The sequence below is a fragment of the Ictidomys tridecemlineatus genome, chromosome Y (genome assembly GCF_052094955.1).
Source record: "Ictidomys tridecemlineatus isolate mIctTri1 chromosome Y, mIctTri1.hap1, whole genome shotgun sequence".
Lineage (NCBI taxonomy): Eukaryota > Metazoa > Chordata > Mammalia > Rodentia > Sciuridae > Ictidomys > Ictidomys tridecemlineatus.
The window spans coordinates 25,251,307-25,273,910 of record NC_135494.1 but is presented as its reverse complement, the minus strand read 5'-3'; the positions used below and the strand labels follow the sequence as shown (position 1 = coordinate 25,273,910).

Sequence of the window (22,604 nt, the reverse complement as noted above, 5' to 3'; positions counted from 1 at the left end):
TTAAATATGGAAATGCAAAACATGCAAAGCAACAGTCTGAGTGTGAAATATTAATGGCATTTTGCCTTGCCAAGGAGACAGAACAGGAGCTGGCTGAGGTGGCAGGCTCAGGAACCATGGCCACCTCTGCTCCCAGGACGACAGAGAGTGGAACCCACCCAGTCACAGGAGGGCAGTGCCCCTGCCCTGAAAAGAAGCACGTGCATCCACCCATCATACACAGGGCCCAACCCCAGCCCACAGCTGACCTCCACCCCTATGGAGGCCAACCCAGGATAAGCCTCAACCTCACAGCTCATCCAAACAGACCCCATCCCCAGTGCCAAACCACCGGTAGGGCTTGTCCATGGGCCAGGCCACATGGACATGAATCCCGCCAAGGGTGTTGATGAGCCTACATTTTGCTCTGGAGCCTGGGATTAGCTTGACTCTCTCTTAGATGGGACCTGGGCTTGATCTCACGCTTAGAAACAGACAGCTACAGGCTGTAACAGGAAGACAACTCAGATAGAACCTATGACGAAGTCAAGGAGAGGCTTGCCACTATACAGGGTCACAGCCCCTCCTACCTAAAGAGTAGGCAACATAAGCCCCAGGTCCATGTTGCCCCCACCCTGCACTTGACTAGCACTGACCAAGAAAGCACTAGAGGACCAAGAAGGCACAGCACAGGATGGCAGTGAGAATAATCCCAGGGAGGCCTGTAAGACAGAGGTCCACTCACCTCGAGGACTTTCTGCTCCCTCCAATTGACAAAATGTAGAGGCTTGATACCAACCCCCTTGCTGGGAGGCCATGGAAAGAGGCTCTTGCTGAGAGAGAACAGAAGTAGCTTCGAATGCTGCAGGCACCATCTCACGTCCAATCTGAGCACTGCAAGCAGGTGCCAGCACTCTTCCAAACTGCTCCACATTGAGGCCTAAGGAAGGTCCACCTCCGCCACACAGCCAGCTACTGGGATAGTGCTACTGGGCTCTCTTTTCTTGCCAAAAGCCTTCAGCAAGAAGAGAGGGGCTAGAGAATCAAGAGGACAGGCAGACCACAGTGACAGGCCAGGAACCCAGGGTGTACAGCACCTTGCAGTCTGGATGTTGGGAGGCAGCAGCCCTGCCACAGCCACCGGGTGGGACCACACAGGTGTGGCTGCTCCTCATGTTCCCTTGAGCAATGCAGCCATGGGACACTCAATATGCTAAGGAGACAATATAAATGTGTGTGATGCAAGACAGCAGGCATGGGGACAGTCGGTCACTGGGTCTGTCCTACAGCAGAGGAAACCAACCAGAAAAGATGACTCTCCCAAGGGTGTACTGAGACTGACAAAAGCTGCATCACTGAGTTCCTGAAGGAGGCCAGGTGCCGTGCTCAATGGCCACACTCTAACCCCATCCTGGGAAAGACAGGGCCTGCAGGGCCCTCACCTGAGTCCCAAACCTGGCTAGTTCATCAGGCTGGGCACCACTAAGCCCGAGCTGCATTCTGCACTCGAGGCCGCCACTGGTCCCAGAGCAATCGGACCTGGGAAGCTAACACTGCCACACGGAGCAAGCAAATCAGTCACTGTCCAGGTAGCTCCTGGGAGACAGGCCTAGCATCAGTCAGCCCAGGTGCAAAACAGACTAGGCAAATACAGCCCTGGTCTTACCTACTGCAGCGCCAATGACAAGGGCCAGGAAAGGAGAAGGACAGAGAAGGATCACACAGGTCTCCACTGCCTGCTGGAGCTCCCTCAGCTTCCTAGGAGGGGATCACAGAGTCTACTACCAGGAAGTGGGCAGCACCAGAGCCCAAGCCTCACTCCCAGGAGTGGCCCTCACATCTTTACACAACCTGGGCCTCCAAGCCTGACTGCACCCCAGGAACTGGCAGTTATAGAAGACCCTAGCTAAAGCTAACAGCAGTAGGTGCTTCCCCATAAGACAGCCAACTCAGAACCATCAGATGTCACATGAGCTTTGGCACTGCACGAGGCGAGACCAGGGCCAAGTCGCCCAGTTGCTATCTTCACCTCTGATGCTACTTTCTATTTTGTTTCATGTCTTCCCCCCAAAATTCCAAGAGGCCAAGTGGACAGCAAAGCCCTTACAAAACAGGACACTGGGCCCTTCCTCTTGGGCACAGCCACAGACCAGAGCAGAAGCAGTTTCCCAGGTGCATCTGAGGGGAAATGAGACAACTCGTCACCAAAGCACAAAGTAAAGCAGGAAAGCACATTCTCAAGCAGGACACCACGCTAGTAGTTCTAACCATTCACCAGCCACCAGAGGAACAAACAGGCTGGAGCAAACAGGCAGTGGGTAGCTGAGAGCTGAGAGATGCTACAAAAAGGAAAGGAGCCACAGAGGCCAGTGCAGGCCAGCCACAGGAGACACAAGGTGCCAACCCACAAACAACCTCAGCTGCTGACCAGAACAGGCCATCCAGCAGCTGGGAGGAGGAAGAGTGGGCAAAGCAGGAGGAGGAGAGTGGATGACCCCACAGCCCACAGCCACTTTAACAAGGTCAGCCATACAGGAACCCAAAGGGTCACCCTCACTCTCATAGAGCTATGGGACCCCTGGGAGAAGAGTAGATGTTCATTTAGTCACCCAACAAATCTCTCTTGGGCATGGATTAGGCACAGGGGCCCAGTGAGCACAGTGCTGCACACCCCGAGTTCCCATTCTAACTGGGAAAATACACACACGGGTCTCCAACAAGCTAATGCCTGAGCAGAGACCCCCAAGAAAGTGAGCCAGGGCAGAAGCCCCAAGGCAGGGACAGGGTCAGCACACTCTAGACCAATATAACTACAGACAGAATCAGAAAGGCTGAAGGGACCAGCAGGTGAGGGCAGAGGTCACAGTGCCATGAAGAATCAGAGGATGTGTCATGGCTGTCGGCCTAGGGAGTGAGAGGGGGATGACCTATGAGCCCCCTTGCTGCTGCTGCTGCTGCTGCTGCTGCTGCTGCTGCTGCTGCTGCTGCTGCTATTGTAGGACCCTCTGCTGAGCACAGAGCAGCTCAGGAGGAGGCCACCAGAAGCTGACAAAGGGCTGCAGGGCAGGTAGTGTACCCCTCCACCAACAGAACCCAAATGACTTCCTGATGGCTTGGGTGGGGATGGGAGAAAGGCCAGAATAGTCAAGGAAGGGACAAAGTTCAAGGCCCATACGTCAGGAAGAACAGTCAGACCATTCACTTTTGTCATCTCAATGGCTCACTCTGCACTGAATATGGACCATGGGCCAGGACTACATTCTCACCAGAGTCACAGTGAGTAAGATGACTCAGGAATGGCCCTAGTCCAAGGGAGGCAAGTTAGACAAACATAAAAGGAAGGCAAACTTAATTACATAACATACATTCTAATGAAAAGCGTCGTCTAGATGAGATCTGCAAAGGTCACAGAGGAAATAAAAAGCTAAGAGCTAAAGAGTGTAAGTATAATTAGGGGAGACAGGTTGGGAAGGCAGAGTCAAGGTGGGGCACGTGTCCAGAGAGTAAGGAGAGCAGTGTGGAAGAAATGGGGAATGAGAGGGGTCGGCAGTGCCAGGAGGTAGTGTGCCCACGCAGAACCTGTGCTCCCCACTAAGAGCCCTGGGAGCCAGAGAAGGGCTTAGTTGTGGGGATAACACACCTTGACTTTTAAAGGGTCCCTCAGGGGCTGGGGATGTGGCTCAAGCGGTAGCGCGCTCGCCTGGCATGCCTGCGGCCCGGGTTCAATCCTCAGCACCACATACCAACAAAGATGCTGTGTCCGCCGAGAACTAAAAGATAAATATTAAAAATTCTCTCTCTCTCCTCTCACTCTCTCAAAAAAATAAAAATAAAGGTTCCCTCAGACAGTTGCATGGAAAGTAAGTGGTAGAGAGGGCAAATATAGAAAACAGAGTCACAGATTCTTGTCATTCCAAAGAAAAGTGGTGACAGAAGCCTAGCGTACATTCTTCAGGAGCATGTGCTTCATTCTCCAGGAGCATGGGCTTCCACGAGACGGAGAACCCATGAACCCCAGGAAGGATGGGATGCCAGTGGCCTGAGGGGACCTGGCTATCAGTGCCAACAGAGGGAACCATGGGCCCCAGACCTGGAAAGATTAAATGCTGGAGGCCTGTGGGGACTGGACCATCAGGGCAGACACCAGGGATAGGGTGCCAGGGGCCTGTGGTGACTGGGCCACTATAGATAAAGGTAGCAACATAGAAACCAAGGGTGTGGGATAGCATCTCTCTGGGGCAGGAGCATAAGTCAATGACTCTTCCTTCATTCAGAAGCAACTGAGCAGGGGCCAGCCTGTGCTAAGTATCAAAAATACAAAAGGGATCATATTCCCAGCACCTGCACTGAAGCAACAGGAGAGAGAGCCAGCCAGGCTTAATCTCCAGACTCCAGGAGGCGCCTGGCAACAGTCAGCACAGGGATGGCTATCAGCACGCCAAGTCACAGGTGGAGAGAAAGCCCCGTCTGCTGAGTCATTTCCTTGCCACATCCTGGAGAGGGGAGGTGTAGGCTTCTTGGGTGGTCCTCCCTGGGTTCACAGCAGGTCTCTGGCTCAATAGTTGGGACTCAAGACCAGCATCTCATGTAAGAGCTTGGCCTGGCACCATCAAGAACTGGTACAGAGCCCATGGGGAGCAAGTACCACTGTGTCTCTAAAACAGGTATGGTTGGGGGGCAGGGGAGTATCTTTGAGGACACATGAAAACAACCCGTCAGAGACAAGCTAGCCTAACACCTTCTGCAGAAGTCAATTTACATTAAGTGCTATCAAAAGCCAAATGGACACCATGAAGGCCTCTTGTCTATGTCCTTGACGATCCAAGGTGCTAGCCTGTGCCAAGACAGAAACTGGTTTGATGAGCATGAGACCTGGCAGGCAGCAGCTGTGGGAGGCACTCCAGGCCACGCCATCACTGACTCTGTTCTCACCCACCATATCTCCCAAAGGAAATCCTACCCTCCCCACCTGATATGTACCCATCACCCAACCTGACACTGCTGCTGGCCACACACATTGATGTACCTTGTTGCCTGTGCCACCCACTGGGTACTCCCAGTTCTATACCCCAAACACTCGGTTCCTCAAACACTGAAGACAGCAAAAGACTACCATAGCAACGAGCCAACAGCTTGCCTGCTGCACCAAGCCCCAGGCTGTATCCTGTAGAGGGAACTTCACCCTCACAACCCCACCAGAGCCACCCTCACCATCGCCATTCTGAGAGGCAGGGAAAGGCTGATTAAATTGTCCAAGGACAAAGTGCTAAGATTCGAACACAGGCAGCCCATGTGTGGAGTCAGTGGGAACTGCTCACCATCACCGCAGGTACAACGTGACCCCCACTCAATGCTCAGAGCATGCAGCCCAGCACTCTGAATCTCATGTGCCTATCACTGGCTTTGCTGACTCTGAACAGCTTGAGAGCATCATAACTCATGGAGACATCGACTGACAAAGGTGACATGGTCTCATTAAACTACAAGACAGTTTAAAAGGATGGCTTAACTACTTTGAACAAAGAATAGTTGAAGAGCCATATTAAGAATTATGGCTGCGGCTAGGGATGTGGCTCAAGCGGTAGCGTGCTCTTCTGGCATGGGTGCGGCCGGGTTCAATCCTCAGCACCACATACAAAGATGTTGTGTCTGCCGAAAACTAAAATGTAAATAAAATATTTTTTAAAAAAAAGATTTGGGGCTGGGGACATGCCTCAAGCAGTAGCACGCTCGCCTGGCATGCGTGCGGCCCGGTTTCGATCCTCAGCACCACATACCAACAAAGATGTTGTGTCTGCCGAGAACTAAGAAATGAATAAAAAATTCTCTCTCTCTCTCTCTCTCTCTCTCTCTCTCTCTCTCTAAAAAAAAAAAAAAAAAAAAAAAAAAGAATTATGGCTATAAGCCGGACACGCCTATAATCCTAGCTACTCAAGAGGCTGAGGCAGGAGGATCGCAAATTCAAGACTAGCCTTGGTGACTCAGTAAGAGCCTATCTCAAATAAAAATAAAAAGGACTGGAGATGTATCTCAGCAATAGAGCTCTGGGAATTCTATTTCCAGTAAGTACCACTGGGTGGGGCAGGGGGGAACAGTATTATGACTATGATGACCTTAACTTACTCTCAGGAGGCAACACAGAAACCAGTGCCTAGTCAGGTAGTCTGCGATGTGGAGGGGATGACAACCTTCCACTGATTTACTCTAGTCTCTCTGCTACATAAGAACACATCTCCTCCACATGCTGCCTGGGCCCAGGCCCCAGGGAGGGGCAGGGAGGTGGCCCCAGGGGAAGGTGGCCCCAAAGCAAGTATACCAGCTCAGCCCATCCCAGGATCAGGAGGCTCTATGGACACCTAGGAGGGACAGCAATACAGGTGCTTCCAGCCTAGTCACCCTCGTAACTACAATTAAAGGCTCTTCTACAGAGGCAGAAAGACATGACCTTCCAAACTGCAGCCATCCCAGTGAGTGCAAGTCTGGGGCAGAGCAGGCAATACTTGATGGCTGATGGGACAAAGGCTCTTGAGCCCCAAGTGCCTGACCCAGCTAGCTGGAGTGGCCAAAACAGATAGGCAGGTACCAGCTCCCTGTGTCCACCATCCTCGGTTGCTTCTCTCCACTTGGCCTTAGAGCCAGCTCTGCCTTAAATCAGAATTGAGGAAGGTGACCAAGGCTTCAGCCCAGCTGGACAACACTGAGTGCACAGGATTCATCACCCCAGGCCCCAGTGAGGTAGAGAAACAAGTCACAAGGGCCTGGATGGTACATGCCAGGTGCTGTTCAGGAACCTGGGCAGCCTATCTGAACAGTGTTCAGGAACCTGGGTCCCACCCTCAAGTAAAAAGGGTCTGGATGGTAAATGGGTGCTGCTCAGGGACCTGAGACATGAGCTCTGGAGAAAACGGGCTTGTGTTCAAGTCTTGTCTCCACTACTTCCTAGCACATCAACCCAACATTCAAGTGTCACATCTGCAAGCCGGGGTTTATCAACGTGACTGCTCCAGAGCTGTCTTTAAGGTTCAAGTCAGATGCTGCACGGGAAGCACTTGGCACAGACTTTGTTCAGGCAAATGCCATCGATACTGATTGCTCTCATAATCACCCTCGTCATCATCATGATTACAGACAGGAAGCAGAACCGTGGACTGTGGCAGGCCCTGAGAGGCCCTGTTCCCTCCACCACCCCTCTTCAAACCATAACCGTCATTTCTAGGAAAGGAGAGAACCCCCAAGTTGCAAGATCCCTAGAATTCCTGCACAAATTTCCCAATCTTAGTGGTTCAACATTCTCCAGAGCACAGTAACCTGTCACCCTTCAGGGTCTGAACAATGACTAGCATGGCCACAGTCAGCCTCCTGCTCGCCAGCAGAGCCAGGGGGTATGTAGTCAGGTCTGGGCCCCTGGGACCCCTGGACACTAGCAAGCCCCAGCAAGGGCAGAGGGTGCTCCAGGATAGCCCTTGGGGAGCTCTGTGCAAGGACAGTAAGCAGAGGATGCATCCAGACCTGACCACTCATTCTAAATGACTCACCTGTCCCCAGCCCCATAACTAGGAAGGATGTTATCAGACTCCAAGAACCAAAACCAAGACAAGGACAGCAAAAAGAGCAAGGCTCCTTCACTATAATCAGATTCCACCCAAAGAGGAAGAGGGTTCTGAGACAAGCCCTGGAGACCCATTCACATCCATGATTGTAGGGCCCCTGAGCAACGTGTCCAAAGATGGAGAAGAAAAGAAAAACAGAGTGGGCCTGGACTGGTGGTTCATGACAGGACTCACATGGAAATGAACACTCAGATCTCCTTAAAGCACTTCCTACTGCCAGAGCACAAAAGCCTTATGAGGTGTGTATGAACATGTTGCCCTTGCTCTGCAGAGTAAGAATCTACCTCAGCCCCTGGCTGCACAGCCAGCCAAAGGACCTTTCTTTGCCACATGATCACTGACAGCCATGAGGCACCAGGTACACAGCCCTCAGAACAGCCCTACAGACAGACACTCCCTTTTGAGATAAGGAAGTGCACCGGAGTAAATCCACATCTACTCAAAGTAGCACCTTCCCACCTCCTGCCATGTAGAAGGACTCATAAAGCTTCCTGTCCCTTCCATGGCAGACATGATCAAAAGGAAGCACAAGCCCCACCATCAAGCTTTCCAGACCCCAGCTCTGTGGACTCAGAACACTAAGAGACAGAATTCCACAGTGGTGCACACCTGCAATCCCAGAAGTCAACAGGCTAAAGCAGGAGGACTGCAAGTTCAAGGCCAGCATGGGCAACTTAGGGAAACCCTCTCTCTAAATAAAAAATAAAAAAGGACTGGGGGTGTAACTCAGTGGCAGCAAACAGAAGCCCTAGGTTATATGCTCATCACCACAAAAAAAAATAGTAATAATGATTTCAGTCCAGTGTAGAGTTCAGAATCGTGCTGTACCAGTACAGCAGCCAGAAGCCACATGTGGCTCAATGCTAGAAATACTTTCTCATTCCTAGCTGGCTGGCGGCCAGCAGGTGGCTCTGGGGTACAACATCATTTGATCTTCCCTCAGCATCCATTAGTGCAGGATGTTCAATGTCCCTACACCTCATTCATACAGAGCTCAGGTCAGAGCAGTGCTTAGTGGCCGACCCTACTCAGAATTCTTCCTGCTGGGAGAGTCACAGCTCTGCCCGGAAACAGGCCAAAGTCTATTACATAACTACCGAGAGGCCAACAGAAGCCTGAACTACCGCAGCACAGTGAAACCTCAGGTAGGAGAGGGACCTGGAGGACCCGCTGACTCACTCTCTGATTTCCAGCTTCGCAGTGACAGACACCACGTTACTGAGACAGCACACACAGGAAGTAGCAGTCTTCTGTCAGATCGGCAAAGGAGGAAAACTAAGACACCCAGGTGAGTGCTGCTCAGGAATGAAGGGTTTCTGCTGCTCTTGGCAGAGCAACGCATGGGGTGATGCGCAACATTTGTCTTCTGAAGGCCAAGCTCCTGGAGATCTGCATGCCACCAACTGTCCCACTGCAGGAATTCATCATAAAGAATTAAGGACCATGCTACAAAAGTCTATGACAGGGCTGGGATTGTAGCTCAGGGATAGAGCACTTGCCTAGCATATGGGAGGCACTGGATTCAATCCCCAGCACCAAATATAAATAAATAAAATAAAGATACTGTGTCCATCTAAAACTAAAAAAAATAAATAAATATATTTTTTAAAAAGTCTATGACAGCAGCATTTAAAATCCAGAAAGGGGGCAGATAAGGAGGAAGAAGAAAAACACCCAGCAGTGGGCCCATGAAGTACAGGGTAGCCACAAAATGGCATATTAAAAAGCTACTAAAATGAGAGGAATAAATGTTCAATTCACAAGGAGGACACAATCGATGGCTTGGTGGCAAGAGTGGGTAAGAACACCTGCATGACGACGGGAGCCCAGGCCACTGGTCTGCACAGCCATAGGAAGCATGTGGACACAATCACACCCCATGACACTGTAGTCTCAGGTGGACCATGTGTCGGCTCTGCAATGACTACACATCACGCAAGGAGACAAAGCACACCCCAAAAAGCCCTTTCCAGAACCTATGACCACCTGCTGGGCACTTGCCTGGCATCTGTCTGACTCTACCACATTACCTCCTTCTCACCATCTGAATTTTTATCAAATTGCCTTTAAGAGATCCATGGAAACATACCAGTCTTACAAGGTCTCCATAAATACAATGGACACCTTCCACCTAAGGCTAACACAGTCAGCTCAGAACATGAGGGCAGAGGCCAAAGCTGGAGGAATCCATCTCAACAACCAAGGCCAGTGCCACCCTGCCACCTTTGCTTTATGATCTGTGAATAAACAAAAAGGCAGGACCTCTCAGCCCCAGTACACAAGTCTCAGCATGTAGGGTCTCAGTTCTATCTCCTGAGTACCAGAGGTCCCAGGTCACCCCCATGGGGAACTGTCCACCCCCATCAGAGTGGCAGCCTCAACACCTGATGGCTACCCACATCCTTCTCCCCATCCATCCCAACAGCATGGTTCTTGGCACACAGATCAAGCCAGGCAACAAGGTGCTCGCCAGCCCCATTCATAGCTAACACTGGGCTAGGGGCCATATCACATGTCCCACGTGAAGCCGCAGCATAAAAGGCCAACCCAGAAAAATAAGTCAATCCTCAAAAAACATTCCAAGCAAGGCTGGGACAGCTGTGGGGCCTCATGTCCCTTCCCTGAAACACCACCACAAAGGCAACACAGCACTCACTCTACAGATAAGCATGGAGCACTGGGCACTTCCACAGGGTGCCCTGAGGCTCACATCTTCACAGGGTGCACTGACTCTCAGAGGAACTTAGGGCACCTCCTGGGAGGTGGACAGTGGGCCAGAAGTCTGCAGACCACCTACCTATGGCACAAGCTGCTTCCTGAGACACAGACACCATCCCAAACTGATCGAAAAGAAAATCCCCATTCACATCCACAAACAGAGGTGGTGTTGTGCTATATGCAGATGCCTCCCCACCTTTCATGGCTCTCTGGGTAGATACGTGAACTTGTGGCTACTGGTCAAAGTAAAAAAGTGCCTCATGGCTGGCAGGAGAAGGATGCCAGCGAGTGCCCTTCCCTTAACAGTCCATTCTGTTTCATGGAGTGAAATGAAGAAGATGGAAGAGCAAAGTGTTAAAGCTTTAATTCCAAATCACTTTTCTTGCCTGTTTCATCTGACAGTGGCTTTGAAAGCAAAAGGCAATCTTTATCATTTGAGCTTTTTAAAGTAATTGATGTTATTATGTCCAACATAACCAAATGCTTCTAAAAGCTGATTTTCAAAGTGACATCAGTCCCCAAAATAAGAAACCCTTCCTTCTGGCTACTAATAAATTATTAAAACATATCTGCACAGGAGGACAAGACTGAGGTTTAATAATCAATGGTGAAGAGGCTAGCTCCAGGCTCTCCTCACAGACTCACCTGCCAAGCAGTCAGTCCACCAGGACACCCAGGCCTCACACCATGGTCACTGCTGCAACTTCTCCCTGTGGCTCTGCTCAAGGCAGGAGCCCAGTCCCATGTGGTTTTACACCCGCTAGATGTAAGCACAAACCAGACAACTCCTAGCTCATGGTGGAACTCCATCTTTTCTATCACTGACTGGTCTAGGACAGGCACACACACAGCCCAGTTTTGGCCAGTGAGGGGCATCTGCTGGATAGCAGTCCTAGAAAGATTTCCTTGTTCCAAAAAGACCCAAGAAAGAGGCCTCACCTTTCTGTCTCCTGACACCCAAACCTGGGCAGGAACTTCAAGGCCATAAGAGAAACCAGCCTGACCAGACAGCTGGCAAACAAACGGACCATAAAAAGCAGCGCAACCCGTTATTCTGGCCTTTGACTCAGTTTCTGGCAAAACTCTTGGGATCTTTCTAAAACTCTTGGGATCTTCTGGGTGGCAGGAAGTCCTTTCTTAGTAAGGATTTGGGTTTCTACTAATAAGGTGACTAGGACAGGCCCCTACTTAACTAGGATGGGGATGAGCACAGAAAGACCAGTGATTAGAGCTGATAACTCTCAGCCCCACTCACCAGCCTGGAGAGGAGGACTAAAGACTGGGTTGAGGAAACTCTTAAACAGCAAGATTCGGGAGCTTCTAGGTTGGTGACCACAGAAGGGGCACAGCTGGTGAAAGCAAGGAAGCTCAGCACCTGACTCCTGCCCCATGCACCCTCCCATGTGGCTCTGCCTGACCTGGATCAGGATAGTAAATAAGGCACTCTAGCTCTAGCAAGCCACTGGAATAAGTCAGACTCTATGTATGTATAATATGTCAAAATGCATTCTACTGTCATGTATATCTAAAAAGAACAAAGAAAAAAAAACTAAAGAGGGGATCATGGAGCTCCCTGAATTTGTAATTGGACAGAGTAGGTAACCTGGGAACTAGATAAAAGGACTGGCATCTGCATAAACCTGCAAACTCTAAGAAATGTTGAAACTGAACTGAATCATAAGACACTGAGGTGGTGTCAAGACTGGAGAAGCAGAAAAGAACACAAATTTGGTGTCAGGAGGAAAAAACCCAACACCAGGCCCTGGGATGAGGTCCTGTAGCCACCCATCTCTGGGCCTCCTTTGGGGCTAAGAAAGAATGTGCTCGATGCTCAAGCCAGTTGGCCGAGATTTTTGTCACTTACAAAGGCCTCAGATGGTTGGCATACTCTGTAGGTCTTTCATAAGGGCACAAGTCTACACACTTGCATCCCCAGGGGCCAGGTTTCTACACTATGACAAGGTCATTCCAAGCCCACACACTGCTAGAAAGATGAGAATAGTCCTGATCCAAGCAGGGACCCCCAAGTCAAAAAGCCAAGCCACCAGGAAACCAGAGGTACATGTTGTCAGAACAGTCACAGTACCCCAAGTGGAGTCACACTACCATACTATGGGAACTTGGAGCTTCCAATCCCCCACCATCTGAAACTAAAAGCCACCCACAAATGCCACATCTCACATGTGGTTTGAGTTATTCCCCAGGACTTCTCAGAGCAGCGGTATTAGGGTTAGAGCATAGCAGAAGGTCTTCAGGTTACACATGTACTGTCCTCAGAAAGGATCAAGGTAGTTGTCAGGATCCCTTGGCAAGTTCTCATGAGGGCTGTCATAGAAGGAGCACACCCAATGCTCTTCCTGGTTTCTTGTGTGGCAAAGTGCTCCCCCATTACACATATGCCCTACCAACCATGAGGTCCCCACCAGAGCCAAGCCAGGCCTTTCGATCTCCAAAATTATAAGCATACCTCTTTCTCTAAAAAGTACCCAGCCTCAGGTACACTGCTATAGCAATGAAAATGGACTACTTTACCCAGTGAGACAGGAGAGCACCCCTCTGCCTAAGCCCAAGTGCCCAGAACACATGCATCCCCACAGACACCTGGTCTACCTGCTGGCAATGGCACTGTTCTTCTCCTTCAGGGCAAGTTCTCGCTGTTGCAGCTCAACAACAAATCTGGAGAGGTCCTCTGGAGTCCTGAGGGATAAAGAACACACATTCAGTTCCATCTGTCCCCAGAAGTGGGCCTAATTCCACATCTGGAATAGAGGTCCAAAACCATGCCATTTAGAGACCAGGATGAGTAGTCTATCATGTGACCCATGAGTGAGGCAGAGAGCACTAACCACAGCCCGAGTCCAGCCACAGCCCACCACCAGCCATGCAATAGCAGCAGGCTACCTTCATAAGCCTTGGCTTTATTTCACCTATAAAAACAGGGTGACACATAATGGTGTCACCATGCCAAGGAAATGATATTCACAAAGTGCTGCCCAGTTCCTGGCATGGAAATGATGCACAACAGCTCCTATCTTTGCTTTTCCTCCAAAACAGCTGCATGCACACAGAGTTAAGAGTAGTAATGAGGGGCTGGGGACATGGCTCAAGTAGTAGCGCGCTCACCTGGCATGTATAAGGCACTGGGTTTGATCCTTCAGCACCACATAAAAATAAAATAAAGGGGCTGGGATTATGGCTCAGCGGTACAGTGTTCACCTAACACGGGCGGACCCGGGTTCGATCCTCAACACCATATAAAAATAAAGGCATTGTGTTGTATCCATAAAAAAATAAATAAAAATAAAATAAAGATATTGTGTCACCTAAAGCTAAAAAAAAATAAATATTTTTTAAAAATAGAGCAAGAGTAGTAATGGCACAGCCCCACACGCGTGCTACTGCATGATTCTCAGAACTATTCCAGATTCACTATCCCAGTGGATGCAAAGCAGTCCTATTCTTTATGTTTCCATATTTCAATGAGGAAATGGAAATTCAGAGATGCCATCTGGCTTTCCACAGTCCACTTGGTCCATGAGCTTAAACTCAAGGTGAGCCACATCTTCTGACTAGTACACAGAAGAACATATCCCAGAACTCTTGGTAGCTTTACGAGTAGCATGACACACATGTGGAGTGCACAGCAAGAGCTCCCAACATGGCATGGTAGGTGGAACACAAGCCCAAGGCCAAGGACACATCTTGCTTTCCTCTCCACCCACCACAGCAAGCACAGGGCTTATGGGGCCATGTGGTATGAGCCAACCGATGGCTCTGTCCCCCAAAGTGTCCCTCCACCTCACTAAGTGGATATGAAGAGCCCCTGCAGGGATCATGGAGGCCATTACTCTGGCTACAGCAAAGCAGCTGTCCATGCAAGGAAGAACCTGCAACAAGCTACAAGGAGAGTGCTGCTGGCCACCCTCCACAGCAGTGGCCTTTCTTACTGCCATTTCTCAGGCCAAAACTGAAGACACTATATAGGGGGAGACACTCACCCTGGGCCACAGAGTATCTGGGGTCCCCATGGGCAGGGCCCTAGCAGTGCAAGGTACAAGTAAGCCACCCTCACCATGGTTTAGACACTCAGGACTGAACTCTGTCCTCCTGAAGTTCCTATGCAGAAGCCCTATTCCCACAGGATGGGATTTGGAGATGGGACCTTGGGGAGGTGATAAGGGTTAGGTGAGGTCAGAACAGTGAGGGCCTCACACTGGGGTCAGCATCCTGATAGACACACCAAGAGACTGCTCAGTCTCTCTCTCCTGGCCATGCAAGGACACAGCACAGGCAGCAATCTGCAAGGTGGGAAGGGCCCTCACCAGAGGCGGAACACCAGCCTCCAGAACAACAGGAATAAACTCCTGCTCCGAGCCCCATCTGTGAATTTGTCACAGCAGCCCAGCCACATTGAAAGGCTGCTCCGGCAGAAGACACACCCAAGTGGGCCAGTAGCACAGACACTCAGGAAATGGCTCAGGCCCAGCGTGACTCCATCTAGACACCCAATCCACAAGCACAACTTCATGTTTCTAAGTACACAGAAAATAAGTAAGATGTATGGAACACCCTTAGAGAGCTTCACCCCAAGTTTATCTGGAGTTTACTTCCATGTCAAGCAGGGCCTAGTGATCGAGGCTGAGGGGTCTTTAACTTCATGCGCCTCTGTGAACTGCTTACAATGAGAATTCATGTACTACACGTATGAGTACAAACAAAAAACGAAGGAAAAGCCACAGCAGGCTCAGAAGGTGAGGAAAGACGCCAGAAGCTCCCAGGCTGGGGAGCAGGGAGCCTGGCCGATAGGGGGTGCCAAGTGCACACTGCTCAGCCCAGCAGAAGCCCAGACAGGGGCGCAGAGAAAAGGGCACACAGAAAAGAAGGGAGACAAACCACGAGAAGCCCTGGATTCAGAACAAGCTCAGGGCTGGGAGAAGAGAGCGAAAAACTTGGCCTCCTGTCGCCTGTCCTGAGCTCCACGTAAGGAGGTGAGTCCACGTTGAGCTGTGGATCATGGAGGATTTCTGCACAGTCACAGCCGTCATGCATCTCAAACCAAAGACCAGGGGCCCACACACCTCCAACTGGCAGGAAGAGTGTTTATTTTCCGGAAGCCTCCTGACCTGTGTGTGGTTAAAGCTACTCAGAGATGCTTACCCAGGGCGCTCCAGGGATTAGCTAAGTGCTTGTAACTAGAAGGAGTCATGCCAAGTGCCATTATGGCCTAAAAATAACACCGACAGTCCATTCTGAAACTTGCACTTCACAACTACAAAGTGGGAGGCATTTGAGGCCTCGGGAGCCTCCGACACAGAGATGACAAGAAAGTGACAGTTCCAACTGCAGCCCAGGCTGTGACACCTGCTGCGGAAAACTCTAGTTTCAGCTGTGAAGCCTTTCACATCCTAATGGGGGCTTTCAGGGAAAAAGTCTTTTTGTTCCATCTGCAGCTGAATTTTGACGCAAACTCAGCTGTGTGCAGAATAGAAGAGGGCTGGGGGATCATGCCCACTGCTCTACCCCTGAGGCAAAGGCAGTTGCAGCCACAGCTATTTTGGGGTCCTATAGCAGATGCCACAGCACTTTTGGAAGCCTAAGTGCCAGTTCCCCCAAGTCTGATAGACACCAGATCCAAAGGATACCGAAGCCTAAAGTGAATCAAGCACCAACAGCCACAAAACCAAATGAGAAGCCTTGAGCTTTCTCCCGAGGTGTTATTATTATATATTTTTTCCAAAAAATAGGAACCCGCAGGGCATAACCACCATATTGCTGGGGCTGGGCTTCAGCCAGGGCCCAAACAGAAAGGAGGGAACACAACACAAACAAGATAGGCTTTTTGTTTTTGCAAAAAGGATGCCAAAACAGGAATGAACGGAAAATATTAGACAGCAAATACTTTTGCTAAAAATCAAGGAAATGGCAAGAACTGAGGGCTGCGAACCCCTGCAGGCAGCCCAGACTTTTCTCAATAATATAACATAACTGCTTGGGAAAAGGGATGCAGGTCACCCCGATCTGACATTGATGTGGCTGATATGGGGTGCCCAGGACTGAGGAGAGGAACTACTGCTTTCCTGAGGAGGAGAGACTAACTCTAAGCAGTGCAGTGGCTTCACCCTGGGCCATCTCTGGCAGAGCCACCTGCAGGGGCTGTGGACACTGCCTCCCTGAGTAGGAGGTCCCAGTCTGGTGTTGAGGTCATAGCTACCCAGACTTCAGGAGACTCAACAAAGGGCATTAGCCCACCTCACCCTTTGAGTACAGGGTTGCTCTGTAACATCCAGGCCTTGATAGACAAGGCCACTGACAAATCTTCCAGAGCACCCATTTCCCTCCAGCACAGAAGGTCACTCCAGCCCTGTGGACGGTTCAGAGCTGGTTGCTCTCTCAGGCACAGTGGCCTGCCATGCCTCCCTCCAGGCCCATCCAAGATCAAAGGCCCCCAGCAACAAAGGCTGGAAGGCCCTCCCTCACACCTCAAAAGGATTTTCAAATGGAAACAAAATCACATCAACTATCTGAGAAGGAGGGAGTGGCAAGCTGCTGCTTCTCAGACTTGCTGCCTTCCAAAGCCAACAGCACGGTCACACTCGGCCTCAGGACCTTCATGTCCCTTTTCCAGAATACTTTCCCCTAGATACCCACACACCCCACTCCTTCATCCACCTCTAGGTCACAGGACACAAAGTTTTCAGCTGGATCTCCCAAGCATCCTATCTGAAACTGTGGACCCCACCCCCCAGCTTCTCCCTGCATCCCTTCCGCAGCCCACCACCATCAGATACCCACTCTGCCTGTCAGGTTATCATCATTCTCTCTCAATTACAATGAAAGCTCCCTAAAGAAGAGACAGTTTACATTTTGTTTGTTTTTTTTCACTGGCGCAATCACAGGCTTCCAGAAACGTATGTGAAATGAAGGAAAAATCATGATACCTTTCCAGAGCAATACCATGCAGCTCAGCTCTGAGAAGTGAGAACTCGGACCACTGGATTCTAAGTCCAGGGTTACTGATTAAATAAACTTCACCCACCCATACAACAGTATCTGTGTAAAATCAAAAGAATGCAGAATCTTTCTACATATTAAAATGAAAGATCTCCAAAATGCACTGCTAAATAAAAACAAAAAAAAAACCAGAATGTAAGTGTTCTATGCTGTCATTTGTATGAAAGAAAAAATACACATTGTTGTAACTGAATTATACTCGAGGATGAAGAAGAAATAACAATGGCTTCCAGCAGAAGAGGACAAGAATGGCCTGAGAGATTTACCTCTAGATACCTTTAAAATGTATAAAATATTTTGTGCTAAGGAAACATATAAAAGCTATTCAATAAATAATTTCTCAAAGCTCAGCACTGTAATCTTGTACTGCAGAATCAGGTGCTAAATGAAAATTTTGTAAAAAAAAAACAAATTATTCCCACAGCAAATTAATGCATAGAAATCTAACTATGACCATTTACAACAAAACAATGATATCATTTCTTAAAAATGTTCAGCTGTGTATAGGTAATACCATAAACAGGACAATGATGTATTAGTGAAAGGCCTCCTACCTAAAATAATTAAGCCTGGCAACTGATCCCAAAAGGTGCTTGGTTAAGAGGGGAATGGAATGATACATGTGTTTCAAACATCTTAACTTAAAACATAAAAATACACAAGTATTCCCTATGCTACAAATGTCTTCTTCAAATACAGGTCAACTAGAGCTTTACCTTATATTTTTGCATAAAGCACACACACAACAAGTAACTCATGACTTTTAGGTTGGTTCCTTTGAAGTGGACACCTATAGTCTTCCTAGATTTTACAACTTTTCCTCTTAGTCTTTCATAGTCAATTTGTCTGATTCAACATCAATGTTTCAAGAATTTGTCTTTAAGACTTTGCAAAGGATCCACCTTCAAATTCAAAGAAATAAGACTTCTGTTACACTGAAGCAGCCTTCACAAAGTATGTAATGACAATAGCAATGGCCACCCTAAAACAGATGCCAGTATGGTGGTGGGTGGAGGCCACACCTCTTGCCCCTAGCTTGAGTGTAGGCACATAGATGACTACCTGGGGCCTTTGAAGACAGACTTTTCCATGAGAAATACATTTCAAACTTTTAAAAAGTTAAGAATGGGGCCAAGCACAGTGGCATACACCTGTAATTCCAGCAGCTTGGGAGGCTGAGGCAGGAGGATCATGAGCTCAAAGCCAGCCTCAGCAAAAGCAAGGTTCTAAGCAACTCAGCAAGACCCTGTCTCTAAATAAAATACAAAATAGGGCTGGAGATGTGGCTCAATGGTTGACTGCCCAAGTTCAATCCTTAGTACCAAAAAACACAAAAGAAAAAGAAAAATTAAGAATGACTCACTGGTATGAGAATTATGGTGCTGCAGGATCTATCTGAATTTTCCAGAATTGAGAACAGAGTATATTGGTGAGAGCCATGTGTCAGCCATGTGTCCAGAGCTACAACTCTGCCACCCACACACACCTGCCCCATACTGCAGCATCTGGACCACAGGAATCATATAGAGAACAACACACACACAGATTACACTCGTTTTCAAAAAACAGACTCCACAAACCTCAGAAGCATTAAAAAAAAGGGGGAGGGCGGTGGAACAGAGCTAACATCTTAGATTCAGAAACCAGGCCAGTGCTCAAAGTCTAACTCCACTGGCTATCAACTACATGGCCTCCAACCAATCAGCAGACCTCTCCAAGTCTCAACCCCTCCTCTGGAAAATGGATGTCAAAAGAGAGCCAGGCTTAGCAGTGAGACTATGCCCTGGAGTCAGCCAGGCTCAAGTTCAATTCCCATCCCAGCCCCAGCTTCCTAGTCCGTGAAATAGGATCATGTCTCCCAACCTGACTACCAAATTAGGGACATCCAGCCCTCTGTGAGCCTTTGTGATGATCTCTGTCTCTCAGACAGTGTCCAACACCACCCCTACAAACCTCTACCAGTTGCTTGGGCACTGATAGATGACAGGTTTATTGGTTCTAATAACAAAACAGAGAGAGTAAATCTGTTTGATGACAGAACCAGAGTCTAAAACCTCACAGAGAAGTAGAAAGAAAAGGTGGACTGTAAGCGAGAAGTAAAACCTCTGCAGGGGGGCCAGAGGGCGGGGAGAATCAACTCTTAGAATATAATGGGAAGGACAACCCTGATTCACCAGCAGCACCTATGGACAGACTTGGGCATCCTGCATCTGAGGCAATCTCACTCAACAAATCCAGCGAGCACTGCCACATGGTGGTCTAGTCCCAAGCCCTGAAGAACTCTCTGACACACATACACAGACCTGGAGACTTCCCACCTGTTGAGGAAGGCAGGCAGTCACTGTGACGAACCCAATGTGCACTACATTCCCAAGGAAGACCAGCGGGGGAAGAGGACAGGTAACAAGAGTGAGGTGTGCAATCCTCAAAGGCGGTCAGGAACCATGTCTGAAAAGGTAACACCTTCCACAGACTAAGCAACACAGAAGTGAGCAGTGCAAGCTCAGGGGGAAGAATTTTCAGAGGCTCCAGGTCAAGTGAAATTGAGTTGTAGCTGCAGGGTGACAGGAGAATTCCACCCAAAGAACTTCTTGGAGAGAGAAAATGTGTTGTCTCAAGGGGAACTGCACACACTCAGAGAGCCACACCCACACCTGTGTGGTTCACAGTATGCAAACGTGCAGCGCCACACTGGCAGGCTCAGGGAATGCTACAGACTCAGGTCTGACTGAGAAACCATCAACTCAGATGGCTCAGGAGTGACACTGCCTGGAAAAGCCAGGAGAGCGCTGCCACCATTGGGTCCACCTCCCTCCACCCCACCACCTGGATGCCACCTCTGTGGAGCTGGAAGAACTAGACCATGAGCAGCGGGCGGCAACATGGAGTGGGCACATGACCTTGGGAAGAGCAAATTCTGTACCCAGGTGACTTCACAATGAACCAACACCTTTAGCCTTGGCACAAAATTACAAATGTGTGGATTTCAGCTCTGCAGGATGGAACGGGGTGGAGATAAGGGCTCTGTGAGGTGGCAAACTCCCAACCCTGAGAAGGTGCAGCAGACTAGGGCTGGCTGTTGGAGGCAGGGCAAGACAGAGTGACTCTGGGGACCACAGGGAGGCGCACAGCGACAAGACGGAGCAGGAAGGGGGACCCTGCAACTGTGTCCTCACTCAGCTGTGGTTTTGCAGCTCCTCTGCCAGGTACTGGCCTCCCACCCCCTGCCTCATGAGGTCCAGATCTCATCAGCTGTCCAAAGCCAGCAATGCGGCTTAACTGCTTCAGGCAAACGAGCCTCGTGGGTCCCCAGACACATGTAAATAAAATGAAGAAATTTCAAATTTATAGTTGCTGCCTTCGAATTCTTTCTCCCGGCTCAGGAAGGATTAAAAGGACTTCAAAGCAGCCTGGGTCCCAATTAAGCCAGTGTGACCACCGCAGGGATGCTGGAACACTCCTCTGATTAACAAGAGGCGTGCTTTGAACTGTTCGTGCTAAAAAAATCTCTTAGAACCTCTCAAACAAATGCTGTAATTTCTCTCCCACTTCCCTCACTCTTTGGAAAAGTTGATCCTCTGAATGCTTTAAACATTCAGATAGCAGCTGGATAACAGCCCCAAACACAATTTCAGCGAGGAGCTCAGAACAGGAGCAGGGACAGAGGCCTTGCGCAACTGCCCAGAGGGCTGGGCTTCCAGGACAGCACTGGTGGCCTGAGACTACACAGTGTCAACACACTGCTATGCGGCCAGTGCAGCAAGGCTGGGAGAAAGGTCTGGGCAGAAGATCAGATTCTCCCTTCACCTGAGCCGAGGATCCCCACAACGTGGCCCTGGAGAACATCCTTGACACCTACCTGAGCAGTGCTGCACAAAGTACCCGCACAGAAATGGCCAGAGCTGCTGGAGACTGGGGTCAGTAGAACAGCAGAACCCTCCCTCCACATCAGGGGCAAGCTCAGCTCGTGGGGCTGAAGTGCCAAGGTAAGCCACAAGAGCTCAGAATAGGAGCCCATCTACTACCGACAGCAGTATCCAAGGTGCAAAGTGAAACAAGACGCCCCATACAGTGGTGATTCACTCTGGGCAATACAACTGTGGTTGGAAGTAAGCTTGGGAGCCAGTTGGGGACACCAATCACACTGTGACTTCAGAGATCCCAGCGCATGGTTCCTGACAGTCCCACTCTCACCGTGCCTTTAACATTAAGCATTAGGAAAGCCTTCCTCGAATACCTGAGGCCCAACTATTCTACCTCTGAGGATTTCTTTCAGGGAGAGGCAGGAGATCAGGGAGAACAGTGAGTTAAAAATCAAGTCAATCTGGCTGCTGGGGAAAAAATAAAAGCAATGTGTGAACAAAGGACTTTACCGGATACAGAAACTCAGAAAGAAGCCATCATTAGCGAGATGCTCTCTTTGAACTCACTGAGTAATAAAAGGAGAGAAAAGGTCTCAGAACTGTGGAAAAGCAAAAGCCACATACAGGCAGAGCTTAACTGTGATTGCAGGCTGGCCCTGAGCTTGCTGTGTGGCCCTGGGCTACTTACTTAACCTTCCTGAACTTTGGTTTATGCATCTTTAAATGAGAGTAATGAACTAGGATGCCACATCCTGATTTGTGATTCTCTCCAAAAACAAAAGCTGCCTAAGACTCTGTTCCCTCTGATTATATGAATGATGCGAGAGAACAAGACTCCAGGCAGAAGGTGTAGCGAGACCAAAGTCCTGAGGCAGAGCCACAAAAGGGGGACCCTGGGAAGGCTTAGACAGCAGGCCTGGGGCAGGGAGAGGCAGAGGGCCCAGAGCACATGGGGGGGCTGCAGTCAGAATTCCAGATTTGATTCTAAATGGATAGATGCTTAGACTGCTCACCTCTGCGGCCATATTCTGGAGGTTTTGTAAAAGGAGATGAGCACCCAGGTTCACCCAAGTGCTACTAGTAGCAGGGAAAAGGAAACAACCCAAACACCCAGCAATGGAGAAGAGGGCAGGTGCGGGCAGCGAGGCTATGAAATGAGGACTTCACTGCAGGATGAGTGAGGACCACGAAATGGCTCTGCACAGAACTGCAGGTCCAGTGCTTCTCCTCAAGGCCCCTCGGTGCTGGAGTGCCCAGAGAGCTGCAAGTCCCAGAGGGAGATAGGAATTACCAGGTGGGCTCTGCACTGAGAAGGGTTTATAAATGGTGTGACAGCACTAGGGGAGGGCCAGGAGCAGTGACCTGAGAGAAGTTGAAGGGACAGAATCAACCGGGTGATAGGCAGACAGAGGAGGGGGATCAG

At 49.6% G+C, this 22,604-nt stretch overlaps 1 pseudogene across 1 annotated transcript in view; it reads right to left on the bottom strand.

The window, feature by feature from the left end:
- The window catches only part of LOC144371897 (mitotic spindle assembly checkpoint protein MAD1-like), a 175,704-nt pseudogene that overhangs the window by 106,805 nt on the left and 46,295 nt on the right, over positions 1-22,604 (bottom strand). Inside the window, exon 7 of the transcript XR_013431979.1 lies at positions 12,918-13,004. The product of XR_013431979.1 is annotated as a mitotic spindle assembly checkpoint protein MAD1-like (transcript). The remainder of the gene's footprint in view (positions 1-12,917; positions 13,005-22,604) is intronic.